Source organism: Mobula hypostoma, chromosome 15 (assembly GCF_963921235.1).
Source record: "Mobula hypostoma chromosome 15, sMobHyp1.1, whole genome shotgun sequence".
NCBI classification, from domain to species: Eukaryota; Metazoa; Chordata; class Chondrichthyes; order Myliobatiformes; family Myliobatidae; genus Mobula; species Mobula hypostoma.
This window is the reverse complement of record NC_086111.1, coordinates 75,541,148-75,557,608: the sequence shown is the minus strand read 5'-3', so window position 1 is coordinate 75,557,608 and position 16,461 is coordinate 75,541,148. Positions and strand designations below refer to the sequence as shown.

Sequence of the window (16,461 nt, the reverse complement as noted above, 5' to 3'; positions counted from 1 at the left end):
GCTCTGCCTCAGAAGGCAGTGGGGGCCAATTCTTTGGATGCTTTCAAGAAAGAGTTAGGTAGAGCTCTTAATGATAGCGGAGTGAAGGCTTACGGGAAGAAGGCAGGAATGGGGTACTGATTGTGGATGATCAGCCATGATCACAGTGAATGGTGGTGCTGGCTCGAAAGGCCGAATGGCCTACTCCTGCACCTATTGTCTATGACGGGGGGGAAGAAACTGTTCCTGAATCACTGAGTGTGTGCCTTCAGTCTTCTGTACCTCCTCCTTGATGGTAACAATGAAAGCGGGCATGCCTTGGGCGATGGGGTCCTTAATGATGGATATCACCTTTTGGAGGGTTATGTGGAAGGGAAGGATTCGATTGATCTTGGAGTAGGTTAAAAGGTCAGCACAATATTGTGGGCTGAAGGGCCTGTACTGTTCTATGTCCTGCGAGATTCCTTTGAGTGAAATCACTGCTCACTGGTCGATGGAGTTAGACACATTCAGTCCACATTGACATCCCAACCTCCCAGCACTTTCCTGCACCCACCCTCGACCCCAGGCAGGGAGACTAGACCTTCCCACCATATTCCAGGGCTACAGGAAACTACAACTCCTACAGAAGGAAAGTCTTCACCTTGCTCACCTGGGTGTGATTCAGGTAGACGCCATCCGGACCTCTCAAACACAAACAAATTTCAATCTCTCTCACTTTAACACACACCCTTATTCACCAGACTAAAACCAAACTGCGTTGTTCTGGTGAAAGGTACAAACTGCAACAGAGACTTCACAAGCTTCCTGACTGGCTGTGAAATGCTTGAAAGGGGGTGAAGGAGATGTGGAAGGCGCTATCAAAATGCAGCCCTTCCCTGACCAAGGGATGTCTGTGAAATCAATTCCCATTTGAAAAACTAGAAAAGGCAGAACTCCCTCACCACCCCTTTGAGTGCGTGATAATTCCTCAGTACAATAGCAAACACCCTCCCTCGTTACCACCCCTCCCACAGTGTGACCCTCCCTCGGTACCGCCCTTCCCTCAGTGTGACCCTCCCTCGGTACTGCCCCTCCCACGGTGTGACCCCTCCTTCAATACCACCCCTCCCACGGTGTGACCCTCCCTCGGTACCGACCATCGCACAGCACGACGCCCCCTCAGTACCACCCCTCCCACAGTGTGACCCTCCCTCAGTACCACCCCCCCCACAGTGTGACCCTCCCTCGATACCACCCACCCACAGTGTGACCCTCCCTCGGTATCACCCCTCCCACAGTGTGACCCTCCCTCAGTACCACCCACCCACAGTGTGACCCTCCCTCAGTACCACCCCTCCCACAGTGTGACCCTCCCTCAGTACCACCCACCCACAGTGTGACCCTCCCTCGGTACCGACCCTCCCACAGTGTGACCTTCCCTCGGTACCGACCATCGAACAGCACGACGCCCCCTCAGTATCACCCCTCCCACAGTGTAACCCTCCCTCAGTACCACCCCTCCCACGGTGTGACCCTCGGTACCACCCCCCCCCACAGTGTGACCCTCCCTCGGTACCACCCCTCCCACAGTGACCCTCCCTCAGTACCACCCCCCACAGTGTGACCCTCCCTCGGTACCACCCCTCCCACGGTGTGACCCTCGGTACCACCCCTCCCACCGTGTGACCCTCCCTCGGTACCACCCCTCCCACAGTGTGACTCTCCCTCGGTACCACCCCTCCCACGGTGTGACCCTCGGTACCGCCCCTCCCACAGTGAGACCCTCCCTCGGTACCGTCCATTGCACAGCACGACGCCCCCTCGGTACCACCCGTCCCACAGTGTGACCCTCCCTCAGTACCACCCCCCCCACAGTGTGACCCTCCCTCGATACCACCCACCCACAGTGTGACCCTCCCTCAGTATCACCCCTCCCACAGTGTGACCCTCCCTCGGTACCGACCCTCCCACAGTGTGACCTTCCCTCGGTACCGACCATCGAACAGCACGACGCCCACTCAGTACCACCCCTCCCTCGGTGTGACCCTCGGTACCACCCCCCCCACAGTGTGACCCTCCCTCGGTACCGCACGTCCCACAGTGTGACCCTCCCTCGGTACCACCCACCCACAGTGTGACCCTCCCTCGATACCACCCCTCCCACAGTGTGACCCTCCCTCAGTACCACCCACCCACAGTGTGACCCTCCCTCAGTACCACCCCTCCCACAGTGTGACCCTCCCTCGATACCACCCCTCCCACAGTGTGACCCTCCCTCAGTACCACCCACAGTGTGACCCTCCCTCGATACCACCCTTCCCACAGTGTGACCCTCCCTCAGTACCACCCACCCACAGTGTGACCCTCCCTCAGTACCACCCCTCCCACAATGTGACCCTCCCTCGGTACCGACCATCGCACAGCACGACGCCCCCTCGGTACCACCCCTCCCACGGTGTGACCCTCCCTCGATACCACCCTCCCACAGTGTGACCCTCCCTCGGTACCACCCCCTCCCTCAGTGTGACCCTCCCTCAGTACCACCCCTCCCACAGTGTGACCCTCCCTCAGTACCGCCCCTCTTGCAGTGTGACCTTCACTCGGTACCACCCCTCCCACAGTGTGACCCTCCCTCGGTACCACCCACCCACAGTGTGACCCTCCCTCGATACCACCCCTCCCACAGTGTGACCCTCCCTCAGTACCACCCACCCACAGTGTGACCCTCCCTCAGTACCACCCCTCCCACAGTGTGACCCTCCCTCGATACCACCCCTCCCACAGTGTGACCCTCCCTCAGTACCACCCCTCCCACAGTGTGACCCTCCCTCGATACCACCCTTCCCACAGTGTGACCCTCCCTCAGTACCACCCACCCACAGTGTGACCCTCCCTCAGTACCACCCCTCCCACAATGTGACCCTCCCTCGGTACCGACCATCGCACAGCACGACGCCCCCTCGGTACCACCCCTCCCACGGTGTGACCCTCCCTCGGTACCACCCCCTCCCTCAGTGTGACCCTCCCTCGGTACCGCCCCTCCCACAGTGTGACCCTCCCTCGGTACCGCCCCTCCCGCAGTGTGACCTTCACTCGGTACCACCCCTCCCACAGTGTGACCCTCCCTCGGTACCACCCCTCCCACAGTGTGACCCTCCCTGAGTACCACCCCTCCCACAGTGTGACCCTCCCTCGGTACCACCCCTCCCACAGTGTGACCCCTCCCTCGGTACCACCCCTCCCACAGTGTGACCCTCCCTCGATACCACACCCCCCACAGTGTGACCCTCCCTCGATACCACCCACCCACAGTGTGACCGTCCCTCGGTACCACCCCACCCACAGTGTGACCCTCCCTCGGTACCACTCCTCCCACAGTGTGACCCTCCCTCGGTACCACCCCTCCCACAGTGTGACCCTCCCTCGGTACCACCCACCCACAGTGTGACCCTCCCTCGGTACCAGCCCTCCCACAGTGTGACCCTCCCTCGGTACCACCCACCCACAGTGTGACCCTCCCTCGGTACCACCCACCCACAGTGTGACCCTCCCTCGGTACCACCCACCCACAGTGTGACCCTCCCTCAGTACCACCCCTCCCACAGTGTGACCCTCCCTCGATACCACCCCTCCCACAGTGTGACCCTCCCTCAGTACCACCCCTCCCACAGTGTGACCCTCCCTCGATACCACCCTTCCCACAGTGTGACCCTCCCTCAGTACCACCCACCCACAGTGTGACCCTCCCTCAGTACCACCCCTCCCACAATGTGACCCTCCCTCGGTACCGACCATCGCACAGCACGACGCCCCCTCGGTACCACCCCTCCCACGGTGTGACCCTCCCTCGATACCACCCTCCCACAGTGTGACCCTCCCTCGGTACCACCCCCTCCCTCAGTGTGACCCTCCCTCGGTACCGCCCCTCCCGCAGTGTGACCCTCCCTCGGTACCGCCCCTCCCGCAGTGTGACCTTCACTCGGTACCACCCCTCCCACAGTGTGACCCTCCCTCGGTACCACCCCTCCCACAGTGTGACCCTCCCAGAGTACCACCCCGCCCACAGTGTGACCCTCCCTCGGTACCACCCCTCCCACAGTGTGACCCCTCCCTCGGTACCACCCCTCCCACAGTGTGACCCTCCCTCGATACCACACCCCCCACAGTGTGACCCTCCCTCGATACCACCCACTCACAGTGTGACCGTCCCTCGGTACCACCCCACCCACAGTGTGACCCTCCCTCGGTTCCACTCCTCCCACAGTGTGACCCTCCCTCGGTACCACCCCTCCCACAGTGTGACCCTCCCTCGGTACCACCCACCCACAGTGTGACCCTCCCTCGGTACCAGCCCTCCCACAGTGTGACCCTCCCTCGGTACCCTCCTCCCACAGTGTGACCCCCCTTCGGTACCACCCATCCCACAGAGTGACCCTCCCTCGGTACCGCCCCTCCCACAGTGTGACCCTCCCTGAGTACCACCCCTCCCACAGTGTGACCCTCCCTCGGTACCACCCCTCCCACAGTGTGACCCTCCCTCGGTACCACCCCTCCCACAGTGTGACCCCTCCCTCGGTACCACCCCTCCCACAGTGTGACCCTCCCTCGATACCACCCCCCCCACAGTGTGACCCTCCCTCGATACCACCCACCCACAGTGTGACCGTCCCTCGGTACCACCCCACCCACAGTGTGACCCTCCCTCGGTACCCTCCTCCCACAGTGTGACCCTCTCTCGGTACCACCCCTCCCACAATGTGACCCCCCCTCGGTACCACCCATCCCACAGAGTGACCCTCCCTCGGTACCGCCCCTCCCACAGTGTGACCCTCCCTGAGTACCACTCCTCCCACAGTGTGACCCTCCCTCAGTACCACCCACCCACAATGTGACCCTCCCTCGGTACCGACCCTCCCACAGTGTGACCTTCCCTCGGTACCGACCATCGAACAGCACGACGCCCACTCAGTACCACCCCTCCCACAGTGTGACTCTCCCTCAGTACCCCCCCTCCAACGGTGTGACCCTCGGTACCACCCCCCCCACAGTGTGACCCTCCCTCGGTACCGCCCGTCCCACAGTGTGACCCCTCCCTCGGTACCACCCCTCCCACAGTGTGACCCTCCCTCGATATCACCCCCCCCACAGTGTGACCCTCGCTCGATACCACCCACCCACAGTGTGACCGTCCCTCGGTACCACCCCACCCACAGTGTGACCCTCCCTCGGTACCACTCCTCCCACAGTGTGACCCTCCCTCGGTACCACCCACCCACAGTGTGACCCTCCTTCGGTACTGACCCTCCCACAGTGTGACCCTCCCTCAGTACCACCCCTCCCACAGTGTGACCGTCCGTCGGTACCACTCCTCCCACAGTGTGACCCTCCCTCGGTACCACCCACCCACAGTGTGACCCTCCCTCAGTACCACCCCTCCCACAGTGTGACCCTCCCTCGGTACCACCTCTCCCACAGTGTGACCCTCCCTCAGTACCACCCAGCCACAGTGTGACCTTCCCTCGGTACCGACCATCGAACAGCACGACGCCCACTCAGTACCACCCCTCCCACGGTGTGACCCTCCGTACCACCCCCCCCCACAGTGTGACGCTCCCTCGGTACCGCACGTCCCACAGTGTGACTCTCCCTCGATACCACCCCTCCCACAGTGTGACCCTCCCTCGATACCACCCTCCCACAGTGTGACCCTCCCTCGGTACCACCCCCCCCCACAGTGTGACCCTCCCTCAGTACCGCCCCTCCCACAGTGTGACCCTCCCTCGATACCACCCCTCCCACAGTGTGACCCTCCCTCGGTACCACCCACCCACAGTGTGACCCTCCCTCGGTACCCCCCTCCCACAGTGTGACCCTCCCTCGGTACCGCCCCTCCCACAGTGTGACCCCCCCTCGGTACCGCCCCTCCCACAGTGTGACCCTCCCTCGTCACCGCCCCTCCCACAGTGTGACCCTCCCTCGGTACCGCCCCTCCCACAGTGTGACCCTCCCTCGGTACCACCCCTCCCACAGTGTGACCCTCCCTCGGTACCACCCACCCACAGTGTGACCCTCCCTCGGTACCACCCCTCCCACAGTGTGACCCCCCCTCGGTACCACTCCTCCCACAGTGTGACTCTCCCTCAGTACCCCCCTCCCACAGTGTGACCCTCCCTCGGTACCACCCCTCCCACAGTGTGACCCTCCCTCAGTACCACCCCTCCCACAGTGTGACCCCCCCAGTACCACCCCTCCCACAGTGTGACCCTCCCTCAGTACCACCCCTCCCACAGTGTGACCCCCCCAGTACCACTCCTCCCACAGTGTGACCCTCCCTCAGTACCACCCACCCACAGTGTGACCCTCCCTCAGTACCCCCCTCCCACAGTGTGACCCTCCCTCAGTACCACCCACCCACAGTGTGACCCTCCCTCAGTACCACCCCTCCCACAGTGTGACCCCCCAGTACCACTCCTCCCACAGTGTGACCCTCCCTCAGTACCACCCACCCACAGTGTGACCCTCCCTCAGTACCCCCCTCCCACAGTGTGACCCTCCCTCAGTACCACCCACCCACAGTGTGACCCTCCCTCAGTACCCCCCTCCCACAGTGTGACCCTCCCTCAGTACCACCCCTCCCACAGTGACCCCCCCACAGTGTGACCCTTCCTCAGTACCACCCCTCCCACAGTGTGACCCCCCCAGTACCACCCCTCCCACAGTGTGACCCTCCCTCAGTACCACCCCTCCCACAGTGTGACCCCCCCAGTACCACTCCTCCCACAGTGTGACCCCCCAGTACCACTCCTCCCACAGTGTGACCCTCCCTCAGTACCACCCACCCACAGTGTGACCCTCCCTAGGTACCCTCCTCCCACAGTGTGACCCTCCCTCAGTACCACCCCTCCCACAGTGTGACTCCCCCAGTACCACCCCTCCCACAGTGACCCCCCCCCCCCACAGTGTGACCCTCCCTCAGTACCGGCCATCGAGCAGCACGACGCCCCCTCAGTACCACCCCTCCCACGGCGCGGCTCCCCCTCAGTAATGCCCCGCAGCCTGCGCCGTTTCCTCAACACATGTGCGACGCTCCCTCAGCGACGGAGTTCGTTGTCCTTCGACCCATCCGAGCGGATTCAACAGGGAAGCGGGAAGGGGGAGACCGGACGGGCTGGCACGGCATCGACGGGCCGAGTAATCTCGTTTTGCGCTGTAGGAGGCTGCGGGTTCCTGGGAAAGGGCGGCCGGGCCGGTTCTTGGTCGTTTCTCCCGCCTCTCGTCCACTATCGCCCGGGACCATGGCTTACAGTCCTCCCGCTTCCCCTTCCCCGTCCCCACCGGCGCTGCCTTGCTGTGACGCCGAGCCCCGGCCGTGGCAGCGCACGGGTCTCGTTCACGCCATCCCCGCCACCGCCACCGCCGGCAGTCCGGCACTCACCGCAGTTCAGCCGGTCGGTTCCGCAGACCCGCCGCCCGCCACAGCTGGAGGCTAAACCCGACCGCCGGCCGCAACAGCGCGGCGGAGGCGGAGCGGTCCCGGAGAATGAAGCCCTGTCCTCGGCGCTGTTACCGCCACCCTGTGCCAGTGTAGACCGAGTGTGTGTGAGAGGGGAGGACGGGGAGGCACAGTGTGTGGGAGGGCAGGGGAGGGGAAGAAATGTGTGTGAGGGAGAGAAGGAAGATACGATGTTTGTGTGTGTGTTGTGAGACGGTGGCTGTGTGTGCATGAAAGAGAGAGCGAGAGTGTGTGGGGGAGGGAAGGGGAGTTTGTGTGGGGAGAGGGAGGGAAGACATACTGTGTATGTGTGCAAGTGGGAGAAAGTACTGGGGTCACTCTCACAATACACCCAGTACTGGGACACACACCTACAATACACCCCCTTCTGGAAACCCCACCACAATACATCCCGTACTGGGAACCCCAACCACAATTCATCCCGTGCTGAGACGCACACTCACCCTAACTAGGGTTCCCTGTCCTAATTCTGTTGCTAAGTGTTATGGTCTTATCTTGTTAGAGGATGTGTCATCCTCTGGGACTCTTCCAGATCCCAGGGATTTGCAGAAATCTCAGCAGCATCTTCCTTCAACAGCTGCATTTAGACCATAGGATGTAGGAGCAGAATTAGGCCTTTTGGCCCATCAAGTCTGCTCTACCATTCCATCTCTCTCAACCCCATTCTCCTGCCTTCTCCCTGTAACCTTTGGCACCCTGACTAATCAGGACCCTATCAACCTCTGCTTTAAATATACTCTGCTTGGGTACATAACATTCTGCCTTGTAGTGAGTCCCTGCGGGCAGTTGGTCACCACTTCTTCCGCATGGCCTTCCTTGGTCCCTCCCGAACCTTCTGTGGTGTTAGTCAGTAGACCCGGTCTCCTTTCCCATGGCCAACCCAGCAGCTGACCTTTCCGTTTCCTGTTTGTGACGTGTGTGTGTGTGTGTGTGTGTGTGTGTGTGTGTGTGTGTGTGTGTGTGTGTGTGTGTGTGTGCGCGCGCGCGCGCAGCTTTGGGGCCTTCCCAATGCTCTGTGACCATCTGGATCCCTGCCTGAAGTGAGATTTCCCACTGACTCTCTGCCAGTTCTATGAGGCTGAACTTTCAGCCGGGTGGGGAAATGCTAGCAGCTTCAGCTGCTTCTGGGCTCAATGTACACGATTCATATTCAGATTCATAGAACAGAATCAGGCCATTTGGTCCTTTCAGTCTGCTCCACATTTCCATCATGGTAGATTTGTTATCCCTCTCAACCCCATTCTCCTGCCTTCTCCCAATAACCTTTGACACCCTGACTAATCAAGAACCTATTAACTTCCACTTTAAATATACCCAATGATTTGGCCTCCACAGCCATCTGTGGCAATGAATTCCCCAGCTTCACCATCCTCTGGCTAATGAAATTCCTCCACATCTCTGTTCTAAATGGACGTCCCTCTATTCTGAGGTTGTGCCCTCTGGTCCTAAACTCCCCCAGTGTAGGAAGCATCCTCTCCACATCCCCTTTGTGGAGTCTATCTCTATCTAAACCAGTCAATAGGTTCAGATTCAGATTTATCACAGGTACATTGAATCATATGTGTTGTTTCCGTTAACAACTAGCACATGGGTATTAGATGATAGAAAAGTGGAGGGCTGGGTGGGAGGGAAGGGTTAGACTCTTGGAGTAGGTTAAAAGGTCAGCACAACATTGTGGGCCCAAGGCCCTGTACTGTTTTATGTTCTGTAACTCAAGGATGTGCTGGGGGTAGCCTGAACTTTCCAGCTCCAACACAGCATGCCCACAACATTCAGCACAATAGCAAAACAAATCCCTTTTCTCCCTCCCATCCACAGATATTCCGCTACCTCTGGGCCTCCAGCTTCCAGTCGACATGTAGACTTACAGCCTTTGAGCCTCCAGCTTCCCCAGTGGACTCATAGACCCACTGGCATATGAATTCCAGACTTCTGGACTTCTGATCGACCTCCAGGATTTGATCTTTGGTATTGTCCCCAGGACATGCCAGTGACTGGACCCCAAGCTACAGGCCTTGAACTCTGTGTGGACCTGGACAATTCCATCACTGCAGGTCTGTGAAGAATTATTTCAAAAGGTCACATCAGCATTTTTTCTCAGTTATTCCACTGACCCCTGCCCAGAGAGAGACCTTCACTATTTCACTGACCCCTGCCCAACAAGGACCTTCTCTGTTCCACTGGCCCCTGCCCAACAAGGACCTTCTCTGTTCCACTGGCCTCTGCCCATTGGAGACCTTCTCTATTCTGCTGACCCCTGCCCAGAAAGGGACCATCTTTATTTCACTGACACCTGTCTATCAGGGATCTTCTCTACTCCATTTCCCTGATTCAGGGGAGAATCTTCTCCATTCCAGCCCGTAACTAACTGAACGGCAGTTATCAGGCCGGTCCAGGAATCAGGGGCCTGGAGGAGTGTAGGACCAGTCAATGAGTCACCACAAACTTGGGTTTATCTTGTCACACATTCAGCCCTCTACCCGGTATGAACTGTCACCTACCCAGTGTAAACTGATACCTAGCCGGTGTAAACGGTCACCCTATCCGGTGTAAACTGTCACCTATCTGGTGTAAACTATCACCTATCCGATGTAAACGGTCACCTATCCAGTGTGAACCATCACCTACCCAGTGTAAACTGGTACCTAGCCGGTGTGAATGGTCACCTATCCAGTGTAAACTGTTGCCTACCCAGTGTAAACGGTTACTCATCCAGTGTAGACTGTAGAACCTTTCCTCATTATATAACAGTTCACAAGCTGTGGTTTGGGTTTGTTCCAACCGAGAGTGAGTCCAGCTTCAGACCATGTGCTCGAGGAATAGAAATCCCCTTCTCTCTGTACACAGCCCCTGCATCAGTGCGGCTGTCCACATACAAAATTCTCACAGCAGAAGGTTGATCAGCCTGTCGAATCAATACTGGCTCACAGACTGCCATTCATTTACATTAGCTTCATTTGTCCCATGTTCATTGCAATAGTGAAATGCACCGTTTGTGTCAACGACCAACACAACCAAGGATACGCTGGGGGCAGCTGCAAGTGTCGCCATGCTTCTGGTGCCAACTTAGCAAGCTGGCAACTTACCAACGCCAATCTGTACGTCATTGGAAAGCGCGAGGAAACCAGAGCACTCGGAGAAAGTCCACGTGGTTATGGGGAGAACATACAAACTCCTTCCAGACAGAGGTGGGTCATTGGCACTGTGAAGTGCTGTGCTAGACACTACATTACCATGCCACCCCTAAAGATTCCTGGTCACCTGCCCTTCCCACATTCACATCCGCTCCCACCGGATCAGTACACTCAGAGAGATTAACCCATCGACCCCACACCTCTGCAGATGGGGAGGGGAACCAGAGACACAGTCGCCGGGAGAAACCCGCAAATTCCACACAGACAGCGCCGGAAGTCAGGATTGGAGCAGGGTCCCTGTGGCTGTGAGGCAGCGGCTCCATCCACTGTCAGGAATGTGGGAGGCAGAAGACGGAATAATTAAATAATTAACATTCAAGAACACTTACTATCAAAGAATGTATAAATTATACACCTTGAGATTTGCTTGCTCAAATGTATCTGCAAAACAAAAAAACCCAAAATAATCCAATTAAAGAAAAAAGTATAAAAATAAAAGAAATACATTTGATACGCAAGAGAAAAAAAATACAAATCACGCAAGCAATGGAAAGGAACAATAACAGCATTTCAAACCAAGATTGAATCGTCAGATCCAAACCCTGCAGCGGCTCAGAGTAGTCCCAAAGCCTCACTGATCAGTTCATCATATTAGTGGGAACAGAGCACAGCAGCTGGGCTGGCAGTCTTCATGGCCTCAGCACCACGGAGATGACCATTGTGGAGAGGATGTGAAATCAGCTGACACCCTGTACGTGGAATCCATCTGGACTGGCATTTGAATTGACCAACAATAGAACAGCGAAAGGCTGGAGAGAGAGGTAAAGATCACGGAGGGACAGCAAAATTGGCTCCTACCTGGAGCAATGAATTATGGAATAATGTAGGTTCAATTGCAACATTTAAGAGAAATAGGTACTTGGGTGGGAGGGATAGAGAGGGATATAGTCCAGGTGTGGGACAATAGGACTAGGCAGATTAATAGTTCAGCACAGACTAGATGGGACGAATGCCGGTTTCCATGCAGTAGTGCTTTATGACTCTGGGTCAAATTTGTTTTCCGGCGTTCTTCAATTTAATATCATGTCCCTAATTTGAAGAACTGGAGTGGGACAGGGAATTGGTGAGCAATGGAAATTTAGGAAAGCCCTAGGCAATGCAGATGTTCTACAGAGTGGTCACACTGTCAGTGTTTCCCCAGAGTAGAGAGCACAGTGTGAACACGGTCAGTGATTCCCCAGAGTATAGAGAACAGTGTGAACACAGTCAGTGATTCCCCAGAGTAGAGAACACAGTGTGAACACAGTCAGTGATTCCCCAGAGTAGAGAGCACAGTGTGAACACGGTCAGTGATTCCCAGAGTAGAGAGCACAGTGTGAACACAGTCAGTGATTCCCCAGAGTAGAGAGCACAGTGTGAACATGGTCAGTGTTTTCCCAGAGTAGAGAGCACAGTGTGAACACAGTCAGTGATTCCCCAGAGTAGAGAGCACAGTGTGAACACAGTCAGTGTTCCCCAGAGTAGAGAGCACAGTGTGAACACGGTCAGTGTTTCCCCAGAGTAGAGAGCACAGTGTGAACACGGTCAGTGATTCCCCAGAGTAGAGAGCACAGTGTGAACACAGTCAGTGTTTCCCCAGAGTAGAGAGCACAGTGTGAACACGGTCAGTGATTCCCCAGAGTAGAGAGCACAGTGTGAACACGGTCAGTGTTTCCCCAGAGTAGAGAGCACAGTGTGAACACGGTCAGTGATTCCCCAGAGTAGAGAGCACAGTGTGAACACAGTCAGTGATTCCCCAGAGTAGAGAGCACAGTGTGAACACGGTCAGTGATTCCCCAGAGTAGAGAGCACAGTGTGAACACGGTCAGTGATTCCCCAGAGTAGAGAGCACAGTGTGAACACGGTCAGTGATTCCCCAGAGTAGAGAGCACAGTGTGAACACGGTCAGTGATTCTCCAGAGCAGAGAGCACAGTGTGAACACGGTCAGTGATTCCCCAGAGTAGAGAGCACAGTGTGAACACAGTCAGTGATTCCCCAGAGTAGAGAGCACAGTGTGAACACGGTCAGTGATTCCCCAGAGTAGAGAGCACAGTGTGAACACGGTCAGTGATTCCCCAGAGTAGAGAGCACAGTGTGAACACGGTCAGTGATTCCCCAGAGCAGAGAGCACAGTGTGAACACGGTCAGTGATTCTCCAGAGCAGAGAGCACAGTGTGAACACGGTCAGTGATTCCCCAGAGTAGAGAGCACAGTGTGAACACGGTCAGTGATTCCCCAGAGTAGAGAGCACAGTGTGAACACGGTCAGTGATTCCCCAGAGTAGAGAGCACAGTGTGAACACGGTCAGTGATTCCCCAGAGTAGAGAGCACAGTGTGAACACGGTCAGTGATTCCCCAGAGTAGAGAGCACAGTGTGAACACGGTCAGTGATTCCCCAGAGTAGAGAGCACAGTGTGAACATTGTCAGTGTTTCCCCAGAGTAGAGAGCACAGTGTGAACACGGTCAGTGTTTCCCCAGAGTAGAGAGCACAGTGTGAACACGGTCAGTGATTCCCCAGAGCAGAGAGCACAGTGTGAACACGGTCAGTGATTCCCCAGAGTAGAGAGCACAGTGTGAACACGGTCAGTGATTCTCCAGAGCAGAGAGCACAGTGTGAACACGGTCAGTGATTCCCCAGAGTAGAGAACACAGTGTGAACACGGTCAGTGATTCCCCAGAGTAGAGAGCACAGTGTGAACACGGTCAGTGATTCTCCAGAGCAGAGAGCACAGTGTGAACACAGTCAGTGATTCCCCAGAGTAGAGAGCACAGTGTGAACACGGTCAGTGATTCTCCAGAGCAGAGAGCACAGTGTGAACACAGTCAGTGATTCCCCAGAGTAGAGAGCACAGTGTGAACACGGTCAGTGATTCCCCAGAGTAGAGAGCACAGTGTGAACACGGTCAGTGTTTCCCCAGAGTAGAGAGCACAGTGTGAACACGGTCAGTGTTTCCCCAGAGTAGAGAGCACAGTGTGAACACGGTCAGTGATTCCCCAGAGTAGAGAGCACAGTGTGAACACGGTCAGTGATTCTCCAGAGTAGAGAGCACAGTGTGAACACGGTCAGTGATTCCCCAGAGTAGAGAGCACAGTGTGAACACGGTCAGTGATTCCCCAGAGTAGAGAGCACAGTGTGAACACGGTCAGTGATTCTCCAGAGCAGAGAGCACAGTGTGAACACGGTCAGTGATTCCCCAGAGTAGAGAGCACAGTGTGAACACGGTCAGTGATTCTCCAGAGTAGAGAGCACAGTGTGAACATTGTCAGTGATTCTCCAGAGTAGAGAGCACAGTGTGAACATTGTCAGTGATTCTCCAGAGCAGAGAGCACAGTGTGAGCACAGTCAGTGATTCCCCAGAGTAGAGAGCACAGTGTGGACACGGTCAGTGATTCCCCAGAGTAGAGAGCACAGTGTGAACACGGTCAGTGATTCTCCAGAGTAGAGAGCACAGTGTGAACATTGTCAGTGATTCTCCAGAGCAGAGAGCACAGTGTGAACACGGTCAGTGATTCCCCAGAGTAGAGAGCACAGTGTGAACACGGTCAGTGATTCCCCAGAGTAGAGAGCACAGTGTGAACACGGTCAGTGATTCTCCAGAGCAGAGAGCACAGTGTGAACACGGTCAGTGATTCCCCAGAGTAGAGAGCACAGTGTGAACACGGTCAGTGATTCTCCAGAGTAGAGAGCACAGTGTGAACATTGGCAGTTAGAAGAGGTGCAAGGAATCAGTGTGTCACTTGGAGGTTGTTGAGTCCCCAGCGTCTGCTCAGGGGGAGGCAGACAGATTAGTTTTGTGCATGGCTGGTGTCCGTGGTAAGAAGAAGTCATTGGGAGAAATGGCAGAGTGGCTCTGGGTGTTGAGGAGGGAACTGTTCCTTTGGAATTTGGACAGAGAGGGAGGGGAAGGTGTGCTCACTGATGGAATCAGATTGGAGGTCAGATGTCTGTGTGTGGAGCATGGTATGTTGGCGTCAGAATGTGCAATGACACTTATAGTAAGGTCATAAGCGATAGGAGCAGAATTAGGCCATTTGGCCCATCGAGTCTGCTCCACCATTTCATCATGGCTGATCCAATTTTCCTTTCGGTCCCAATCTCCTGCCTTCTCCCCATATCCCTTCATGGCCTGACCAATCAATAATCTATCAACCTCTATCTTAGATATAAATAAAGACTTGGCCTCCACAGCTGCCTGTGGCAAAGAATTCCACAGATTCATCACTCTCTGGCTAAAGAAATTCCTCCTCATCTCAGTTCTAAAAGGACACCGCTCTATTCTGAGGGTGTGTCCTCTGGTCTTAAACTCTCCCACCATAGGAAACATCCTCTCTACATCCACTCTATCAAGGCCTTTCACCTTTCAATTGTTTTCAATTAGGTCACCCCTCATTCTTCTGAATTCGAGTGAATACTGGCCCAGAGCCATCAAACACCCTTCAGATGACAAGCCATTCAATCCTGCAATCATTTTCATGAACCTCCTTTGAACCCTCCCCCGTTTCAGCACATCTTTCAAAGATAAGGGGCCCAAACTGCTCACAATACTCCAGGTGAGGCCTCACCAGTGCTTTATAAATTCTCAGCATTACATCCTTGCTTTTAAATTCTAGTCTTCTTGAAATGAATGCTGACATTGCATTTGCCTTCCTCAACACAGACTCAAACTGCAAATTAACCTTTAGGGAATCCTGCACAAGGACTCCCAAATCCCTTTGCACCTTGTGTTTTCCCTCCAGTTAGAAAACAGTGAACCCTTTCATTTCTTCTCCCAAAATGTACGACTATGCACTTCCCAACACTATTCGTGGCCTCATCATGGCAACTTCTTACTGAATCTCATTGCTCCAGTATTCCCAGTGCTGGTTCGTGCTCCCAAGATGCTACCTTTACTCCCAGCCCCGAAATGCCGTCCAGAAACCAGGCCTGATATATCAGCATCTATCAACTTGGGCTGAGGGTTTGTACCTTGGATTTGGACCATGGATTGGTTTGGATGTACGTACGGCTGCAGGTGGTACCAGCAATGTTATATGTAAGGCACATACACAGCAATCAGCTCGGGTACGTATTGACTCCGTACCTTCTCACGTGTCACACAGTTAATGCACCACACTGCTCGCCTCTTTATTCTACAGACTAAACCCAATCACAGGCTTCCTCTGATCGTCTCACAGCTACAGTATTTGAAGTTGTTGCCTTTGTTTCCACTTCCAGAGGGAGGTATTACTTACTGAGTCCTGTGCTGTCTTTCACAGAGCTTGCCTGGCACACGCTCATCACAGCAGTCTGCCCTCCTTTGTGCATTGAATGACATCAGTTACATTTACACCTGATTTTAAAAACAGAGAACACATTACATTACACAGTGCAGGCCCTTCAGTCTGACCTTTTAACCTACTCTAAGATCAATCTAACCCTTCCCTCCTAATCAGCCTCCATTTTTCTGTCATCTATGTGTTTATCTAAGAGTTGCTTAAATACTCCTAATGTACAGTATTTGTCTCTACCACCAGTATCTGTTCTAGGCACCCACCACTCTCCGTGTAAAAATACTACCTCTGTCATCCCCCCTATACTTTCCTCTGTTCAACAAAATTATGCCTTCTTCTATTAGCCATTTCCACCCTGGGGAAAAGTCTCTGGTTGTCCACTGTACCTCTGCCTCTTATCATCTTGTGCACCTCTATCAAGTCACCTCTCATCCTCCTTCACTCCAAAGACAAAGGCCCAAGCTCACTCAACCTATCCTCATACGACATGCTCTCTAATCCAGGCAGCATCCTGATAAATCTCCTCTGCACCCTTTCTAAA

At 55.4% G+C, this 16,461-nt stretch overlaps 1 protein-coding gene across 4 annotated transcripts in view; it reads right to left on the bottom strand.

The window, feature by feature from the left end:
- The window catches only part of LOC134357145 (G-protein coupled receptor 22-like), a 57,825-nt gene extending 41,858 nt beyond the window's left edge, over positions 1–15,967 (bottom strand). For 2 of the 4 annotated variants that reach the window (XM_063068443.1, XM_063068446.1), the window contains exon 1: positions 7,397–7,667. The gene's annotated coding sequence lies outside the window, so the exon portion shown is untranslated. Of the gene's footprint in view, positions 1–6,940; positions 7,004–7,396; positions 7,668–15,881 lie in introns of those variants that run through there. The other 2 variants (XM_063068445.1, XM_063068444.1) reach the window with 2 other exon arrangements.
- Positions 15,968–16,461: the final 494 nt, after the last annotated feature.